We start from the raw sequence: 11,427 nt of genomic DNA on the forward strand, positions 1-11,427 counted from the left end.
TTATTTATATGCATTGTCTTTTTTTTTTTGTCGGTTGGTGCTATGATTTGATGTATTTCTAATGTCATGATTTGCTTGATACTGGTGGTATTGGTTTGATACCTCAATATTGTCATATTATTTTGTTGTATTCTACTATGTTACCATCTACTGTTTTTGTTGTTATTGTTTCTTTATTGTATTTCAGTAATTACTTTTTTTAACGACTTTGGACTGTTTTTTCTTGGGTCGAAGTCCTTCAACAAGCTGAAGTATGAAAACTTAACAAATTGATGAGTGTTTTCATATTGCGAGTAGTTGAGAGTATTTGAAATTATAAAACTACCGAATATATTGTTTTATTGTAGTTTCTATTATATTATCATCTATTATTTTATTATAATCTATTGTTTATTGTACTTCTCTAATTACTTCTTTATTGAATTACTTTGGACTGTTTTTTCTTGAGCTGAAGTCCTTCATCAAGTTGAAGTGTGAATACACTACTAATTGATGAGTGTTTTCATATTGCGAGCAGTTGGGGGTATCTGAAATTTTATAGATGCCAGTAGAATTCATCATTTACTTTTTTGAATATGCAATTTATTATTTATCTTCGAATTTTGAGTTCTGCTTATTGAGTTTGCTTTATTGTTTTTCCTTTTCCAGTTTAGTTTGTATTTGATTGACATGTTATGAAATTTATTTTGTGAAGTTTCAATCTTGCAGATTCTTGAATAGACATATCTTGTTTATGTTTTAGTACTCATTAGATGCTTATTTTCATAAAATTTTAATGGCTTTAACGAATTTATAAATACAATATAAATTATACATAATAACATTTTATATTAATCATATATTCATTGAACACATACATGCGCAAAGCGAGTACATCTAAACTAGTATGTATTAAGTATGTATGTGAGTATGTAATTATGTATATAAATGCATATTTTGATTTTCTCTTATTCTTTAATGTCTATATAGATAAACAAGTTTTGGTTGTTAATATGAATTATTTTCTAAATTATAATTTAAAATTCATCAACAACAATCATTTGATTTGTAACAAATATACATCTACAACATCATATCTAGTGAAAATTTTTAAGTGAGGTCTGAGGAGGGTAGAGGTACACAAACCTTACCACTATCTCGGTGAGGTAGAGAGATTGTTTTCGAAAGACCATCAACTATTAATTATTTTGTATACCTATATTGAAATATATTTATAAAATTATAATTACCTATTATTTTCAAGTATAAATATATATTAGAGTTTTGATTTTTAATAAAATTAATTTTTACTATTGCTCATTTATAATATTATAGTTTGTCATTAAATTATATACTCAATTAATATTTCATACTTTTATTTTTTTATCTTAATAATAATTTTTAACCTTTATACAAAATATGTTGTATAGATTAAAAAATAAAAAATATTTTCATAAAAAGTTCTTTTTCAAATAAAAAAAGATACAAATGTTGATATAAATATAAGGGTTAAATAGGTATTTAAAAAAAATCAAATAGAAAAAAGGAGGGAGAATGATTATTGTTCAATGTTGAGGGTTTTTTGATTTTTATAGCAAAGTTCGGGGGTGTAAACAATTTTAACTCTAAAAATATTTAAAGGTGTATTTGGAACAATGAAGTAATATTTTGTGATAAATGCATTTTCTCAAATTTTTTGACTGGAAAATTTATTTTCTCATAATTGATTGGTCAGTTTGAAAGTATTTTTTAAAAAATATATACTATATACAATTATAATACCAATAAATGTGAGAATGTTTTGATAAAATCCTTTAGTAATAAGATATTAATGATGTTTAAATTTTAATTATAAATATCTAAATAATTCATATGTTTTTAAGGCCTAAATATATATTTACATGAGGATTATTGACATCAATATGACTATTGAAAAATATTTGGGAGTAGTGAATGAATACAGAAAAACAAAAATATATTAAATTGATGTTGATTATGCAAGATTTAGTTATTCATATATTAATTATTTTATCTTTTATTCTGCATAAATAGTACATAAGTTTTCTCAGAACTTATACATATATTAGTTATACGCATTTTTAAATTGCAAATCAAACATCGTATTAATTTTATACATGAATAATTTACATTCCAACCAGTGAGATTTAATATCCGCATAACTCACCTCCAAATCAGCTACCAAACGCCCCATTACAGATAAAATAATATTTTAAAACCTTATGTGTGAAAAAATAAAAAGTCTCGTAAAAGAAAAAAGAGAAAATTTCTTAAATAACAAACACGAGTCCATAATTAATTTTTTTCATAGCAACATGTTGTTAATTGTATCCCGTAGCCACTCACATCTTTCTTTTATATATGAAAAAATTACTTAAAACATCACCTTAACTTTCCATTATTACTTAAAACCCATCCCACTAAACTAATTACAAAAATCTTTTCTAACTCATAAAAGTAGCTTATTTAAAGATACATCACAATTCACCCCTATTACTTCACCTATTGCGCCGCAAATCTCACCAAAAATTCAGGTAATGTATCCGGCTATTTTCTAAGTAAAACTTTCGATTGTTTTTATTACAATTTCTATAAATTAATTTTCGTCCATTTGTTAGACTATTATGCATCAAAAGATATTTTACTCTTCAGCAATGTATCATATAAGCTAATTGTTGTTTTATAACTTAATGTAAATTATATAATGTACCAGATATTTTCAAAAATAAGTCAGGTATAATGCAAACTTAATCACAGTGATGTATCTCAACCAAAATAATGTAATGTATCAGAAACTTAAATTAATAATACAATAGTAGATATAATATTATTGTATTTGCATATAAAGTTATGTATCATAAGATATTTAACTTTTAATATAATGCATCAGATAATTTTTACACATATAAAATATTAAGCACATTAAATATAATAATGTATTAGTAACCACAAATAAGTGTAATGTGTCATGAATTGTAGTGTATCATGAACTCAATGTTATTAAATGAGATATTTGTTATCATAATACAATATACATAAGTTTTTACATAATCGGAAAACTTATGATATTTGTTATCATAAGTTATTATATGACGTATATTATGTAATTTAAACAACAATTTCTTTAATTAAGCGCATTAATTGCTCAACTGTAAGTTTAATTATCGTTTCTTTTCATTTTTAACCACAATTAAACATTTATTAATGTATCATAAACTAATGAATCATGACGTTAACTAATGTATCATATCTGGAATTTTATGTAATTATTATAAAAGTAGGGAGAGAGAATAATTAGGTAGTAAAGTATTGAGATTTATGTTGTTTATCCTTTATATATACTCCTATTCTTCATGTTTTCTATCTTTTCTCTCTAGCCTCTTTTTCTTTCATATATATTTTTTTTCTTGTATTTTATATTTTATATTTTCATATTTCTCCCCATCTCTCTCCCTTGCTCGTTTTTTTTTCTTTTTCTTATTTATATTTTGAATTTTATATTTTCATCTCTCTTTCTCTCTCTTGTTTTATTTGTCTTTTATATTTTTTTTTTGTATCAACTAATGTATTTTGTGTGAATTTATCATTTTTATTTAGATGGTCCAATCATGAATATGTACCATTTATCAATTATATTTGTATATAAACAAGTATATGAATTACTTATATTTGTTTGTAATGAATTATTTAAACAAACATGTAATGTATTATTTAATACAAATATATCGTTTCGATTTGTATGTCAAATTTATTAATTGTTTTGTATATAATCATGTATTATTTGTATAGTTAGAATTGTATAAACATTTATTTTCTGATACAAATATATTCTTTAAATTTGTATAGTTCAATTGTCTTAATAAACACAATTCGTATCAGTGAATACAAAGACAAGTATTTATAGAAAGAAAACAATTCCTTTTCAATTATTTAAAAATATAAATAACGCAATTAGTCAACTATAAATATAAGTACAAATATAAAAGAAATACAAATAATGCAGTCGACTACAAATACAAACATTTCAAGAGTTCGTTGATATGCAAAATACAAATATTAGCCATGAAAATTTAGGTGGCACAATATTCAATGAGATTTGACCATAGAGAGTTAGGACTTTTTACGTGATTGGACAAAACCCAAATGGATAATTGAATAAAATCTCAAAAATGGAGGAGTATGAGGCGACGTTATGATTTGGGATAATCCTCGTAGGTAATTCTTAGATAAAGGAATTGAGAGATATTGAAGAGTACCCAGGATATAAAGAAAATGAACAAAAAGAGTAGGAGAAAAGTAATCGAAAAATAAGAAGAAAATAGACATATAAGGTAATTAATGAAAATGTTGTGCGGTATAATTAAAATGTAATTAATAAAATATCTCTCTCTATATATATATATATTATAAAACAAAGGACGAAGCACTAGAAGAAGCCATGTGGCAAAATGCTGAGAATCCATGTGTGCAGTTTTTAGGACAAGTTTAAAAGTATTGTAATAAGATCTTTATAATTAGTTGAATTTTAAAATATAATAAAATCTTTATTATATATTTGAATTTGAAAATAATAATACTTTTAAATAAAAATAATAAAAAATTTATCAGCTTAAACCTAGCAACCATAGTTGAATAGTCTTAAATAAACTCTAACTATTTCATAATAATAATAATAATAATAATAATAATAATAATAATAATAATAATAGTTTATTGAAGAGAAAATCTTATATTATTATTTTTTAAAAAATATTTGAATGTGAAAATAATATGTTTTTAGATTTAAAAAATAACATATTTTCATTAGCTTAAAACTAGGAAATCATGAGTGGAGAGTAGTAAATACATAAATTTAAACTTTTTAAATGCTATAAAATATATTTATATATTAAATATAAAATAATAATTTTTAAAATTATCATTATTATCTCATTAACTTAAGATATTTATCTCAATTCAAATATATCGATAAGATAACTATATATTACATTTGAAAAAGGAAGGATAAGAAAGCCTAATAAACTAGATAACTATGATAGTGTTTGAATTTAAACAAAATTTGAATTGGAATGAAATTCCAGATTCTTAGGTTCTCTTATATATAATCCCATATATATATCATTAGCTTTATTTGGAATGAATTTATTTACTGCATTTTTTAATTCTTCATATTTTAAAAACTATTTTTGATTGAAAGAATATGTCATTTTTCATCTTTATTTTCCTCCATTAATATTCAAGGTACATCAATTTAATCAATCTGTTTTTCTTAAATTTATAAAATTCAATCTTTTGTTGTTTTTGAACAATATATATACATGCATTACATGCTTTATTAGGTACTAAACTATCTGAAAATTACAATATGTGAATGTTCATGGTGCCATGACAAATAATATTTTGTATAAGAATTGTATATCGTACTTTTCATCTATTTTTACTTTTTAGATCCATGAATCTTGATCATTTCAGGTTACAAAACAAATATGTTTTTGATTCTACAACAGTTAATTTTTTTTCGATTTGATAAATATTATTTTTACAAAAGTACTATCATTTATATATAGATTTTTTATTTACCAAAAAAAAATTCAAGATTTTGTGCACCATCATTCTTATCTTTTATCACTGAGTTTTTAATGATTTTATGGATGTGTTCATTATGAAGAAATATAATTTTTAGGAAAAATATTTTTTTAAGAAAATAAATTATTTCTTACTTATATTTTTTGTTCGCGACGCAAATAAAAAATATTTTGTAAAAGCATATATATACTCTAATACTAAACAATAAAAATGAATAGTGGCAAAAAGATGAATATAGTCAGAGTGAATTAGAAAAGGTGGGGATAATGTAAGGGGGTGGTCTAGGTGGGTGGAGGGTAGGGGGTGGTGAATTCAGGTTTAGTTGAGGTGGATAGGAAAAAAGATTCTTAAAAATATAAATTAAAGAGTTTAAAATTTTTTTGGGTTAGAAAAAAGAAATCTAAAAATAAAATAATTTATTTTTTTAGGGGGGAGGGGTGCTAAGAAAAAAGTTTCTTTTTTAAAATTAAAATAAATAATTTTTAGCTGTTGAGGGGAGTCAGGAATGTGAACTAGGGGTAGGGGGTTGGGTAGGGTAAGAAAAAAAATTTAAAAGTTAAAAAATATAAAATAAAAATTGGGGGTGAGGAGATGGATGATTTTGAGAGTAGTATGAGAGATTTTAACTAAATTTATTTAAAAGATATAAGAATACAAATAAATAAAATACTTAGAAATATTAGTGATAAAATCAAACAATGAAAAAAATTATGAGCAATTAAACTTTATTTGAAAATTGAAAAAGGTATTAAATTGTATGTGCTTTGTTTATTGAACCAAGAGTGTTGAAATTTAAATTTTGAAATTAGAGTTTTTGTAATTGTCACAATTAAGTGTTTTGAAATGAAAGTGAAAGATAAAATCTTTTTATAAAAGAAATGTAGTTAGTTGTTGAAGTTGAATTGATAGATTAAAATAAAAAAAATGAAAATGTGAAATGAAAGTAAGTATTGTAATTACATGCCTTAATTTATTAAAAATATAAGATAAAATCCCAATAACAAAATTAATAATTATTTAATATTAAATAATTTATTATATTTTAAATTAAAGAGGAGGCTGGGGTGGAGATGGTTAGGGTTTGATTTGTTTTTTTACTAAATTATTTTTTTTATTGATAAATAATATGATACTTAATTTTTTTAAGGTAATATGTTTTAGTATGCTGGAACGAGATATGTCAATATAAAATAATTAAAAATATTATTTTAATATTATTCGTGCATCGCACGGGTACATATACTAGTAGTTTTAAAAAGAGAGGACAAAGCCTCTACATCAAGCCAAGTGGCAGTCCAAAAATAAGTCACTTGATAGTTTAGAACAAAATATAATTAGAATAGTTATTAGTTGCTACTATTTTTAATTTGCTTTTAACATTTTAAAAATAAATTTAAATTTTGGCAGAATTTACAGTTGGCAGTTTTTTAAAAATTCAAATTTTAATAATTATATAGATGTTTTTGTCCTAATATACTGCCAACTTCCATTTATTTTTAAAATTTGAAACTTATACAACTTCTTACACTTACTAGATTATCCTTTAATCTTTAAATTAGATTGTAATTATACTTTTGATGTAAAATAATTTTACGTAAAAAAAAAATCAGTTACAACTTCTACGATTTTTTTTCTCTTAAGTTGATCACCTTTTACTATATTTGTTTCAAAATCCAACAACATCTATGACTACGTGAAATAACCAATGTTCTAAGAAAACTCTCTTCTACCTCGAAATCATCTGGAATGTATGGATGTTTGCTTTTCAAATGGCAAACATGATCTACTGTTCTGATATTGCTCAAGGACACAGGTAACTATTAGTTAGTATATTGCTAGTTTACCAACTTGATACGACGTTAACTTATTAATCTTGAAATAGCAGTAATTATACAAGCAATACATACCAATATTACTACCCATAATAAAAACTTCATTAACCCAAACAAATCTTTCTGTATTAAAGCAATATTTACAGAATAGGTGCTACGATTTTCTCTCTTATGCATCCAAATATTGTAGTATCGGATAGAAGCATCATAGCTACTATATTCTATGATGATTCTTTTGGAAATTTTGAATAGTACTATTGTGATTATATTATTTGTGCCTATTTCAAATCTAATCCGCATTTTATTCAAGTTGAATATTTGAATAAAACATATATATTTTTAAGATATTATTCGAACTTTTTTAAAATTATGTGTTTAGGAGTAGCCATGACATCTTTTGTACTTGCTAGTGATTATATTATGCATAATTATGATTATGATTACATTAATTATTAATATTGGTGAAATAGAAATAATGAGAAAGAAGAGTGGGAGGAAAATAGTTGTTTTTAGGATAATGGACACAAATTGAGAAGAGAAGGGGAAATAATCGAACACTAAGCAGAGGGTAAAAGTTTATTCACACCCGATGTTTATATCAAGTTAATACACGCATGTCATGTATTTAAATTTAGAATTTATTTTACTTAATTATAAGTAATTAACATATATTTTATTTTACTAATTAAGGTGTTACTAGATTGCTTTATTGGACTGTGTCTGATTACTTCAACGAGTTGTTTCCTTAATGTAGTACAACACATTGAGAGTTGTTGAGACTTGAAGCTATTTTTCAAGATCCAGATTAGTTACTGTTGGGTTCAATTGGAGTGAATGGAAAATGGAGGGACACAACCTTTTGAGGAAAAGACACATTATTTTGGAAAAGGAGTGGCTGTTCGGATAGTTGTGTCTGTTCAAAAAAAGACACAATATTTTGAATGAACAGACATGACTCTTCCAAATGATACACCTTTTCGGATGAACCATTGCCACCTTTTAGAAGGGGCACATTATAGCTATATAAACCTATATTTTTTCCACAGGTTTAGAATGAAAAAATTTCTGCATAAGAAAAATATTCTCTTGCTTCTAAAAACTCTATGAGATCATCTCCCGTTGAGTGAGTTAGAAGAAAACCAGAAAGTTAGAGGTACCGCTACATTCTGGTTGTGAAGTCATTTTATCCTGGGAGGAAAATTTTGCAACCTTGGGTACTCGAGGGGAATTATTTCCTCAAGAGCACTCCGTGAATTCAGAGGACTTGACTTTTTCCTGTTTCATCTATTTTTCTTTAAGAAACTGAAAACATACTTCTTTGAAAGATCATTTTGATCTTGTGTTGAAGGTGTTGGACAACTTCATAAGTGTTCTTGATTTATTCTTGAACTTGTGTTGAAGTAGTGTTGAAAATACAGATTTTGTGTACCTGAAAAATAACAATCTTAAGGAAATAATATTACTAATCTGTATTGTTTCGTTTACTATTTTTTCAGTAAATAGTTGAACTTCATATTGATAGTTCTTCAACCTTTTGAACTTGTGTTTGAAGTTCTTGAAACTTTATTTTGATAGCTCATAAGTTGGTTGAACTTGTGTTGAAGTTCTTAACATTTGATTTTGCTATTTTTCAGAAAATAGTTTGAACTTCATTTTGTTGATGTTTATAAGTTGGGTTGAACTTATTGTTAAAAGTTAAAAGTTGTAAATATAGAGTTAAAACTTCATTTGATTGTTCATATGTTAATTTGAACATGTGTTTGAAGTTATTATTGAAAAATACAGATTTTATCAAAATTGAGAAAAACAACAATCTTAAGGAAATAACTTTTGAAAAAAAATAGTATTTTTTTTGCTTGTTTAGTGAAATTTTCTTTTCACTAAAGTTTTTTTTTCAGAATCTGTATTGCTTGGTTTCTGGAGATTAAAGCTTTTAGCTTTCTACTCCGTTTGAACTTAACTGGTGATTTGAAGAAATAAAAAATCTTCATCACAAGTTAAAGATCACTTGGTTGACGATTGGAAGTCATAAAAACTTCATCATTAAACTAGAAACAAGAGGTGTTTAAAGTTGCTCCAACTTTATTAATAGTATTTTGATATACTAAAGTTACTGTCTTGTTATGATAGGAAAGTGACTATGGATAGTCAAGTGCATGATGTTGCAACGACAGTGGCTGCAACTAGTGTTGCCACAACGAGTCGTACAAATGCTCCGCCGACAATGGCACCAACGAAGAAACCCAAAAAGTTCGCGGGTATTAACTTCAAAAGGTGACAGCAAAAAATATTTTTCTACCTTACAACTCTTTGTCTTCAAAGGTTCACATTTGAGGAAGCTGTAGAGGTGCCCGAGAGAACCTCTGAACAAGAGCGATTTGTGATTGTGGAGGCTTGGAAACACTTAGATTTCCTTTGCAGGAACTACATCTTGATTTGTCTCCAAGATGATCTCTACAATATGTATAGTGGAGCAAAGACAACAAAAGAGTTGTAGGGAGCGCTGGAACGAAAGTACAGGACAGAGGATGCAGGAACTAAAAAGTTCTTCGTTGTAAGATTTTTGGAATATAAAATGATAGACAATAAGTCGTTGTCTCCCAAGTGAAGAAATTCAAGAGAAAGTGCTTTAACTGCGGCAAGATTGGCCACAAGTCTACAGATTGTCGTGCTTCAAAAAAAGGCAAGAAAAAAGACCAAGCAAATATGGCTGAGTCCAAGAAAAAAATGAACGATCTGTGTGCTATGTTGTTCGAATGCAACTTAGTGGAAAATCCTTGTGAATGGTGGATAGATTTCGATGTCACCCACCATGTTTGCGCTAATAAGGAGTTATTTGCTAATTTTTCTCCGGTTTAAGGGGAAGAAAATATCTTTATGGCTAACTCCGCTACTGCAAAAGTAGAAGGAACAGGAACAGTATGCTTAAAAATGACATCAGGCAAAGTGTTGACACTCAATAATGTCTTGTATGTACCAGAGTTAAGAAAGAACTTGATTTCTGTATCACTTCTAGACAAGAACGGATTTAAATATGTATTTGTGTCCGAAAAAGTTCTACTTAGTAAAAGAGAAGTTTATGTAGGAAAAGGCTACCTCAATGAGGGCCTATTTAAAATGAATGTAATAAATGTTGAAATCAATAAAAGTTCAGTTTCTTCTTACTTGCTTGAGTCTTATGATTTATGGCATGAACGATTAGGCTATGTTAATTACAAAACATTGAAAAAATTAATTAACTTAGAAGTTTTTTCAAACTTTGAGTGCAATAAATCAAAATGTCAAACGTGTGTGGAATCAAAGTATGCTAAGCATCTGTATAAGTCCGTTGAAAGAATTCCAATCTCTTAGACTTAATCCACACTTACATTTATGATATGAAGTCAACACCATCTCGTGGTGGAAAAAAGTATTTTATAACTTTTATTGAAGATTGCACTAGATATTGTTATGTCTATTTGCTAAATAGTAAGGATGAAGCAATAACTGCGTTTAGGCAATATAAAACTGAAGTTGATAATCAGTTAGAGAAAAATATCGAAACGATAAGAAGTGATAGGGGCGGAGAATTTATATCTCCCTTTGCGAAAATATGTGTAGAGAATAAAATTATCCATCAAACTACAACCCCGTATTCACCTCAATCTAATGGAATTGCGGAAAGGAAAAATCGAACCTTGAAAAAAATAATGAATGCCTTACTTATAAGTTCAGGTTTACAACAAAACTTATGGGGGAAAGATATCCTTACGGCTAACCGAATACTCAATACAGTGCCCCATAGTAAGACACAATCAATTACATATGAAAAATAGAAAGAAAGAAAACCCAACTTGAAATATTTCAAAGTTTGGGAGTGTCTAGCAAAGGTCCAAGTTCCTATGCCTAAAAGTGTAAGGATAGGACCTAAGACGGTGGACTGCGTGTTCATAGGATATGCTAAAAGTAGCAAAGCATGTTGGTTTTTGGTTCATAAGTCCTAACATCCGGATATCAATGAAAATATGATAAT

This window comes from Capsicum annuum, chromosome 1 (genome assembly GCF_002878395.1).
Source record: "Capsicum annuum cultivar UCD-10X-F1 chromosome 1, UCD10Xv1.1, whole genome shotgun sequence".
NCBI lineage: Eukaryota > Viridiplantae > Streptophyta > Magnoliopsida > Solanales > Solanaceae > Capsicum > Capsicum annuum.